This window comes from Sapajus apella, unplaced genomic scaffold (assembly GCF_009761245.1).
Source record: "Sapajus apella isolate SASKATOON/1434 unplaced genomic scaffold, GSC_monkey_1.0 scaffold6, whole genome shotgun sequence".
NCBI classification, from domain to species: domain Eukaryota; kingdom Metazoa; phylum Chordata; class Mammalia; order Primates; family Cebidae; genus Sapajus; species Sapajus apella.
The window spans coordinates 45,809,614-45,820,761 of NW_022436946.1; positions in this window are offsets into that span (position 1 = coordinate 45,809,614).

Genomic DNA, 11,148 nt, shown 5'->3' on the forward strand with positions numbered 1-11,148 from the left:
ACCCTTTCCATATATCATATCTGAAGGCACATAATTTGTGTTGATAGTCTCATTTCTGATAATGTTAACTTCAATCATTTCGTTAAAGCACTGTCTGTCAAGTTTCTCCACTGTAAAGTTATTATTTTCATCACTGGATTTAATACAAATTTTAGGGGAGATACATTGAGGCATTGGAAATACCCTCTTTCTCTTCAAATATCTGCTCATTAATATTAGTCCCTATTTTTGGATGTGGCTTACAGCAATTATTACTGTGGAACTTGCCTACTGGGGATTTACTAGTTTCCTCTTTCCACATTTAATAAATGGAATCATTCTTTTTCTTCTTTCCTGCTTGTTTATTTATTCAATCCTTTATTTGAATTAGCAGAGACTAATTATTTTATTCTAGGAGTTACAATTCGAAACTCTCATTATTTAAATTATTGCTCAAATTCTGTTTGTCACATTTCTCCTTTTTATTTACTATCATTATACTTGTTCTTCTTTACACTGGATATGCATAGATAATATGTCTACAAATCTATAATCCTTTTTATTTGTTTAAAATTTCTTTCTTGAATGTTGCTTGTTCTCTTTTTACCTTGTTATTTTTTAAATTTCTCACTTTTTAGCTGAGGTGTGTTTCATGTGTGCCATTCTTTTATAGTTTGAATTTATTTCTTTTAATTGTTTTGTAACATGTGGCTGCGGGTTTCAGCTCCATGGAGGTCACATTGTTCTAGCATGTCTTTTTTGTCATTGATTGAGCTATTATATGGCTAATTTTGTTCTTTTTGTGTTGTTTCTGCATAGGTTAGTTCACATTTCTTTTCTGTTGCTTTTAGTAATTAGGTTGGTTTCATGGACCACTAAAAGGATATTTCTGTGTAAGAGACAAAGTTTGGCAAAATCATCTTTCAAAGATTCAGGACTCAAAGTTTCCCCTATTGATCATCAATGAGAATTCTCACAATATAGTCTATTTTATGTCCCCAAAGTTAAGATTGTTTTAGAAACTGCTTCTGCCTACTATCACATTGACTTATAGAGCCCTAAAGCTTAGCTTTCTCAAGTGATACTTTTCTGTATTTAATTTTTTTATTCTCTCCTTTAATTTTAATAATTATTTTTCTAGTACATAATTCTATGTTGAGCCATTTTTCAAATTAATATTTTTATATATTATCTGCTACTTTTATAGGTTACTTTGGTCATTCATTAATTTCTTTTTTGTGCATATGGTTTGTCCTTTCCATCAAACTGCTCTTGAGATATTCTCTTTGTCTCTTGCATTAGCCATTACTCTATAATGTATTTATGTGTGGACTTCTTTTTTTATTTGCCCTACATTGTATATGCATTATCCCTGCATCTGTAGATTCATGCTCTTCACCAGTCCTGGCAAATCATCATGAATGATATCACCTTTTTTTAATGTTCTTCTACTGGTATTCTAGTAAGATACATGCTAAATGCTTTATTCTATCTTCCATATTACTAAATGTTTCTTTTATATTTTCCTATATGATGATCTCTCTTTCTTGATTCTGTATATACACAAGTACATACACACACACAGAGCCAAGTTACTCATGCCACCAGGCAAAGAATTATGATGAACTGAGCAACTCAGGTACTTGCTAAGGGCAAATGAAATATGGAATAAGTAGTGGAAGAAGGTAGTTATAAATATCAGATTCAAGCATCTGACCAATTATAGAAATAAGACTATATAAAAACATAGTTATCAATGTTTCTTTCTTATCTTGATATAAATTTGATTACCTATATTAATAAAATATTTTTGCTTTCTTGCCCTTCACTTCCTTATCTTTCAAAATAAAATATCTTACAATAGTTAACCTTACTTCTTAATATTTAAGTTATAAAATATCATAGGCTGAGTATAAATCAGCTTGAGAAGAGTAAACATTATTTAATGACAAAAAGACATTTTGTAGCCTTTTTCGAGGAAGGAGTTAGTGTGTTTTCAGTTGTATGGAAGACAGTTTTATTATATTAGGGTGAACTATAATTTTAATATTGACTTTATTTCAAGACTAAGTATCATAAAAGATGTATATGGATGCCAAGTCTACAAGAGGTGGCTTTGTAATGTTTCTACTAGGCTAGGGTGAACTACATTTCTCTGAATTCATTTTTTGTTCATTTCCGTCTGGGTTGGGCCACAAGAGAGATTTCTGTGAGATATTATGGTGGTAGGAAGTAAGAGGACATTTTGTTTCAATGTTCTTATTGGTCTGTGGCCTTACCATGTGGGCCTGGAGCAGTACCTGATTCTACAATTTCACTCTTACTGAAACAGGTAGGGGTGTGTGTGTGTATGTGCGTGCGCGCGTGTGTGTGTGTGTGTGTGTGTGTGGTGTGTGTGTGTGTTTGTGTGTGTATGTGTTTAGCTTCATGACCAGAAGGCAACAGATTGTACCAGATACCCTGTTCACCAAAGTCAGAGGCAATAAGAACAGACATGTGTTTTTGTTCTTTCTTATGGAGGATTTTAGTCCATCCTCGTGGAGTTCTAGCTTGTATTGTTTGAATTCCATTCTGCTGGTGATCTTTCCCTCCTGATTTGTCTCCCATGTTCTATGAACTTCAGGTTCCATCACTGGACACAGATGTAGCTTTAAAAATTGCACTTAGCTCCTGCAATTGTATAAGTCAATTCCCTACATAAAATTCACATCAAAATGACCCCACTTGAGAGGGCTTCCGCTGGCCAAAGCTGATAATTTTTCTTCATCAAAATAAACAAGGCTGTAAAATAATATTCATGGAATGAAATACTGTACAGCTATTACTGACCCCACTGAAATTAGTAAGCGATTTTAGAAACAATAGTAACAAATGGATGAATAATATTTTCCCTTCAAATTACTTAAGTCAAAGGGGTACAGTAATTGTGTATTAGCAAAAGATAGCAGACACTGGATTCAATAAAGCAATAAAAGATTCTTATTTTATTCCACAAATATTCTGTTGCTTTCTTATTTATTTTAAAGTTCAAACTTCTCTAGATTCGGCCGATGGGAATCCCTTTAAGCTTGTCTCTATGTCCCCTAATTATATTTTTTTCATTATTTGTGCAATTTATTTTGTAGCAAGGCAAGATATTCTAGGGTAATACTTTCTTTGCTTTCATCCTAGAATCAGCCATTTTCCTAAGGTCCTTTGTTCTTTTAAGTAGAGAATGGTATTCAGAAACCCAAGGTCTGGGGATTAGCTGTGCTTATTCTTCCTGGGTTGTGTTTACATCCAGGTCTGTTCAGAGAGCATGAAATAGAGGTATAGATATTAGGTTGATGCAAAAGTTATTGAAGTTTTGGTCACTACTTTATTGGCAAAAACCACAACTACTTTCACAGCCAATTTAATATATGCCTATAAATATGTACATATATAAATGTATAAATATAGCTCATGTTTATGCAGACACCTATAATTCCCATTCAATACCACTTCATCTTCTAAATAATTGTTTTTCTACACTTTGGCTGAATAACTGTAAAGTACTGTATAGATATCAAGAGAGTAACTTGATTCAATGAAGTTGATTCATTGCTGCTGTTGGGCAATCCTAAATTAGCATGATCTTCCGTTTTCACATTTTCTGATTTTCATAGCTCACATAAAGTTCAGCTGATACAACTCTTTTTTTTTTCCATCAGAAAAGCTATCAGTATTTTTTATTGCACAAAATAAGAAAGTACTTCATATTTTACAAATATGATAGCTATCATGGCCTATTTAACTTTTGTTTAATGAAGAATTTGATTCAAAATATAAATAAGAACAGTTGTTGTGAAGATAATACTTGGTGAACCATAAGTCATACTTCTGAGTAGATAATAAACATACCTTAGAAAACTAGCAGTCTTCCAATATAAATAGTAATTGGATTTTTTTTTTTGAGGGGTTGTCTCTTTCACACAGATTAGAGTGTACTGGTATGATCTTGACTCACTGCAACCTCTGCCTCCTGGGTTCAAGGGATTCTCCTGACACAGCTTCCCAAGTAGCTGGGACAACAGGCGTATGCCACCATGACTGGCTAATTTTTGCATTTTTAGCAGAGACAGGATTTCACGATGTTGGCCAGGCTGGTCTCAAACTCCTGTCTTCAAGTGATCCGCCTGTCTCCGTCTCCCAAAGTGCTGGAATTACAGACATGAGCCACTGTGCCCTGAAGTAACTGGATTTTAAAAATTCCCCATGACAATGTTTTTTTAAATGTATGTATTGTACAGATAAGTTGTTGCTTATAAAACCCTGTGGCTTAATACAGAATGACTTCTTATAATGGCTCATGTGACTGTTGGCTGTGGCTGGTGAACTCATCTATGCTACTGGACTGGACAGTTCTGCTAATCTCAGCCAGACTTACTCATACATCTGTGTGTTGGTTGGGGGTGGTCAGTGATCTAACTAGGCTCAGATGGGTTCCATGTGTCTCTCATCTAATAGCAATGATGTAATGAAAGGGGAAACAAAACCACAAAAAGGATCTTAAGGCCTAGGCTCAGTTAACCAGATTAAGTTCATATGGCCATACACAAATGAATGGGCATGAAAATATACTCAATTTGCTTAGAAAATAAACCTGCAAAGTCACATTACAAAGAGGTGAATACAGAAAGGGAAGAAGGATGGGGACAATAATTTCACCTAAGACCTTGTAGACTCCTGGTGCACATCATTGTTATCACAAAGGAACTGTTTAGGAATACAAAATTCCAGGTGGTTCCTATGTAAACATGGAGAAGAGTTAATCTAAGGATATAACTCCACTTAAAAGTAGAGAAGAGTTGATCTAAGAATGTAACTACCACATTACTTGACTCACCCCTTTATTGCTTCTTGAATTCTGTGGTGTGCTCTGGATTCAGGGCCTTTGTTGTTATTGTTCTATCTAGAACATTTGCACTATATACATATATTTGTGTATATATATATTTGCATATATGTATATATATAGTGTACATATATATAAATGTATATATACACACTATATATATACATACATATATTTGTGTGTATATATACATTTATATATATATACACACACATATATAAATGTATACAAATATATATATATATATATATCTCCATGTGGCTCACTATGTCTCCTCTGTAAGTCTCTACTCTATTGTCATCTTATTAAAAAGACTCTTCCTACTGCCTCACCTAAAATAGCAGTATATATCCAAACTGTCACTCACATTCCTTCAATTACCTTTTATTTTCCACCATAGCACTTGGATCATTATATATATTTCGCTTAAATTTAGTTTATCCTTATTATAATGAAAGCTTTAAAAGAGCAAGGACTTTTATGTTTTATTTACTGTTGAGTCTCTGGTATCTAGAGTAGCCCCAGACATTTAATATGTGCTTAATAAATATAAGTAATGAATAAATTGAAATAAATATTTACATAGAGTTAATTTTTTAATTTGAAAAACACTTATTGCAATGCAATAACCAATTATCAAGTTTAACTGCGTATCAGGATTATATTTGCTTGCAAGTTAGAGTCATGCACCTTCTTCCACAAAGGAGATTAAATAGTATATAGGTTTATCTCTTTTTCTTATAACAATATCACTGTTGCCTCAAGGTCTTATTTTTTTTTATCTCTACCTTATTTAATCCTGATTCATTTTCTCACTTTTGCATCCTGTTTTAAAATAACTAATGCAGCTTTAACCATCATTTCTGATTTCCAGGTAGGAAGAATAAAAAAGAGAAAAAGAAACAAACTTATGTGTTGGGAGAATCAAGTTATTTTTTTGAAGGCACTTGCCTAAAAATCCCTTCTTCCTATTCCGATTCCTGTTATTGGCCCGGACTTATAAAATAGCCATTCCTGACTCCTCTTTCTACTTCAAATAAGTTAGAGTTCTATTAATGTAAAAGAAGCCCAGATATTGTATGTTTGCTTTTATGCTTTGGTATTGTGTATTTGGTGATATGGAATTTTGCTCAGACCAGATTTTACATTAGAAAGGAACGCATTTACCTTTTGTTGTCAAAAACAGTTTAATTTTTTTTTTTTGGTAGATTAAAAAAAAAACGTAAGAATAAAAATTTGACTCAAAGTGAAAACATTTGTTGTCCGAAGAAACTGATGAATACGAATAGCATTATATTCACATAATATTCTTCAAAACTTTATGTTATAAAATTAGTTTTATAAAAGATGTGATTTTTTATTTATCTCAACTGAATAAGCTTTGGAAAATGTAGAAAGAGTTTAAAATGTGAAAGTTTTGTAAACATTAATGTAATTACTAGAAAGTTATATTTAGTCATTTTAAAGATTTGTTTTCTCAAACCCTTATTCAGCAGAAATGCTATGTGATTGTTACACCTCTCTAGTTAAAACTGATTCTCTCAGCTGAACAGAGTCCTGAATCAAGATGTTACTCTAGCATTAAAATTATGTAACAAACAAAACATAATTCCTGGGATGCTAACATTTATTAGAGGTGATTCACTCTGATTCTTCAAGAATGTTCCATAGCGCTTATTTAAAACTAGGAAGATAAGAGAATAAGTTCTCTGCAAGTTTAAAAAATTGCCCTTTAATAGAGAGCCTCAACTATCTGGAGATAGAAGACCTTAAATCATATATCTAATGATGTGGTACAGTTGATTCCAAGGGAGAATATAGTGGCAAAATGAATGCACCACTTGCCTGCCATTTACCTTTGTCTTGCTAAATTTCCACAAGGGACAGTCCTGTGTTTTACTGAGTAATTGCACCAGACCACTTTTCACTGTAAGAACAGAAATTTCAGGTCTTCGTCCCAGAAATATCTTATTTTACCCCTCCCTTATTCCCACAAGTAAAAGTTAAGCCAAGCTCAATTAGAATAAAAATCAGGACACAGTTTTCTATTTTTTTTTTTTTTTTTTTTTTTTTGCTATAAAGATTTTCTAAGTACTTTTCAGCAAAGTTCACTGAACTTTTGTATTTTTTCATTAATGGTTGTACAGGGTAAGATAATAGTCATCCAATGATCTAGGGATTTAAGACAGCCTGCACATAAAATAAAGACACACAGCTGTTCAGCTTCCCCAGCAGCTTGGCCTCCTCTGCTTCTTTCCCTCTTTTCATCCTGTCCTCCTGCCCCCTCCCCAGGTCAGGATGTCTTCTTACCTTTGCTGGTACTTTCACTTTCCCAGAGCTCCCACACAACTTTTTCTTGGATCCCCTAATAGTTCCACCTATTATTCAACATCAGGCCTGCCCAGTATGGTCCTTGTGTAAACCCAAAACTCCTGTGTTTTTATTCACTGCCCATTGTATATTTGATTCCTGCAAGAGCTATGCCCTGATAACTTCTCTTTAGTTACACCCTGAACACTGAAGCTACTTTTATTCTATGCATCCTTATATTATTCGCAGTTGCTGGGATATTAAAAATTTCCAGCTACTAAAATTAGTAGTTGTTGGCTTTGAATGGATACTTAGACTTTCCCAAAACAAACAAACCCAACAAACAAACAGAACACCTCAGGCCACAATGCAGCCCAGGGTGGCTATGTAACTACATATATATTTCCAGAATTAGCTTAAATGCTAGTTCAAGGGATCTTTTCTAACCCTGGGAAATATAAGTCTCTGATATTTGTTTCCGTAGCACCCTTCACTTAGCCTTTCTTAACCTATCATCCTGTGTTTAAAATATCCGTGTTACGAACTTAATAGTGGTTTTTATATCTGTGACTCAAGGAAAGAACTCAGTACCCTCTGTATCTATGTTCAGAGAACCACTGCTTTTTGTGGTCAATCATCACCCATAAGGCTTGGAAATAGAAACAAGTTCAGAGAACTGTTCCTCTCACTCATTCCTACAACTTACTTCCATGACAGCTTAAAGGCAGAATTAGAGAGATAGCTGAGGATAATATTTAGGGAATGCAGAATTTTGGGGGAGAGTAGATAGAATATAGGAGAGAGGAGTGCCTGTTACGAAACTGCGATTGAAGTCCTTGAGACTGGTTCTAAATTGATGATTATTAAAGGTACTGTTAAAGTGTACAGGAAGATTTATTATACCATTGTCTTTTCTGTGTGTGGTTGACAATTTCCTAGATAAAAACTTTTAAAACAAAGTTAAAAACATGAGTGAGAACCTAAAGGAAATAACTATGACTGACAGTGTAAGAATAGAAGTCTGGGATTTGCTGGATAGATATATGCTCAATCATCAGATTTGGTAGCGCTAACAGAACAGGGTCAAAAAAGTCTGGGAGGAAAGGCATGATGAGAGGCGGATAGGCAGAGATGGAGCATGGACTGTCAGACAATACCAATACCTGCCTTTTATTGGGTATTATAATAAATTCATGGGCCTCAGATTTGACTTTGTAAATAAAAGAAATAGGAGAACTTAAAGTTATTGATGGGAAAGGGGGGCAGAAACAACAGAGAAATATTATATCGAACCTCTTGGAGATGAACCAGAACATGCAACCAAATTCATAAGGCGAAGACTGATACCAAGGAAAGTTCATAAATGATTCCCTCATCTGTGGGGCACATAGGGAGCAATGTGTGTATACTTTGAGACCTCAGACAATCTGCTAAAATGATAGTTATAGTCAGTTAAATAAAGAGATAAAGTTTTTCTCATACTCCTCAAGAAGGGGACATGTTTGAAAAACAGCTACACTTTTCTTCAAACTTCTATAATATAAAAGAGTCAACTTCAAAGGGGTGGAGAGAAATAAACTTGAACAGAAGCTATGGTTTGTATTTTAAAAATACAATACATATTTGAATTTTAAAACCCAAATCAGACTATTCTGATAATTTAAAATGATAAATATTTATTGAAGAGGATTGGGTTCTCATTAAGATTTTCCACTACCCAGTGTGATAATAGGTTTGTCATGCCTGGCTGAAGGCAGAATTTTGAGAGATGACATTTTTCCTTATTTATCTTTTGGGATATGCTGCCTAAGGAAAACATTAAATACGTAAGTATCTTTCCTAAGGGTAAAGCTATATCTTCCCTATTCTCCAGTATTTTCCTATGATGTAGCAAAACGAGTAATTAACATGCATTTGTAGAATTAGTGAATGAACAAATGTATTAATGAATTAGCTCACTGTTTAGTAGTTCATTGTATGGCAAGAAGATAGTTATAATAAAATATAATCACTTTTATGAAAGGAATAAAGTGATATAACTCAGTTTCAAAGGATCAAAGAAACATTGCTTGAATAAGTGTAATCTAAGCTGAGAGTTCAAAGATGATTATGGCTTTCCAGGAAATTGGGAAGATGATCCCAGGGAGAGAAAAAGACAAGCACAAAGTCATCAACGTGGAAAATGACAATGGCCCTCTCAGTTACTAAAATTAATTCCTGATTATGTCATGGAGAAGCAATAGTGATGAAATAGATGGTGTTGAATATTAAACAGTGGTCAGATATTGCTAGATTTTATAAATTTGATCTTTATTCTGAGACTATTAAGAATCCAGAGATAATTTTTGTATTTGTAGTTTGGTTGGTCTGTTGTTAATAAAGCATGTATTTATCAGTTATAATTATTGATTAGAAGTTTCAAAGAAAATTCAGCTCAAACTTGGAAAAGCAAAAAGAAATACTTCATTGTATCATACAATTAAAAATCTAGGAGTAGATATGATATTGGATATTAGTGGTCTTAAATTTAAAGCTCAAACTTTTTATCAGTAAAGTTTGATTTCATAATTCAGACTTTTTTTTTTTGTGCTGATTTATGTGCCAGGCTTCACGTGGTAAATATAAAGTGAGTCTGGGCATGGTGGCTCACATCTGTAATCCCAGAACATTGGGAGACCCAGGTGGGCAGACCACTTGAGGCTAGGAGTTTGCTCACTTATAACTCCAGCTACTTGGGAGGCTGAGGCAAGAGAATCTAGTGAACCCAGGAGGCAGAGTTTGCAGTGAGTAGAGATTACACACATGCACTCCAGCCTGGGCAACAAAGAGATATTCTGTCTCAAAAAAATAAAAAAAATATTTAAGTGAAGGTAACCATATATTTCATATTTTCTAACATTGTAGTTCATATTTTTTAGTTTTTAGGAAAAGCTCAATCTTGAACCAGCCTCAGTGATCTGATAATTGGGGTAGGCTGTTTAGTAGGCTAAGTTAGAAGTCCTCAAAATATGCTGTGTAATTTTGGGGGCATTTTGATAAATTGTCATGGAATTCTTAAGGTAGAAACAATTTTTATAATAATAGTTAAGATGTATTTTTCTTTTTAAATTTCATTCCTTTGAGAGTATACTGTGGACTTACACAGGCACTATAGTACATGTTATATCATAACATTATTTACAATAATTTTTCACTAACTCAAACATAAAAGCACTTCAAAAATATGCCACAAGGTTATATTGATTTAAATATTTTTACTTTAGAAAACATGGAAATTTCTATAAGTACATATGACTTGTGATACAATATAGAATGTTTATAATTGCTATTTTAATTAATTAACTTTTAAGGCCAGGTGCAGTGGCTCACACCTATAATCCCAGCACTTTGGGAAGTCGAGGGGGGCAGATCACCTGAGGTCAGGAGTTCAAGGCCATCCTGGCCAACATGGTGAAACCCTGTCTCAACTAAAAATACAAAAATTAGCTGGATATGGTGGTGGACACCTGTAATCCCAGCTACTCGGGAGGCTCAGGTAAGAGAATCCCTTGAACCCAGGAGGTGGAGGTTGCAATGAGCCAAGATAGCACCATTGCACTCCAGCCTGGGTGAGAAAAGCAAAAATCTATCTCAAAAAACAAACAAAAAACACTTAAAATTTATCTGTTTACTTTCTAATGTTATAAACATCAACAGATGTGATACACATATGCAAAAGTTCTCTGAAGTAATCAAGAACATTTCAAAAGTATAATTAGATTTTGAGATAAAAAAGTTGGAGAACCAAAAGGCTGGATTATGATATACTAACAACTCCCAAAATCTCAACACAACAAAAATTTACTACATTCTGTGCTATGCATAGGTAAGCAAATCTCATCAATGTGATTTTCTCCCCCTTCCTTCCTTCCTTCCTTCCTTCCTTCCTTCCTTCCTTCCTTCCTTCCTTCCTTCCTTCCTTCCTTCCTTCCTTCCTTCCTTCC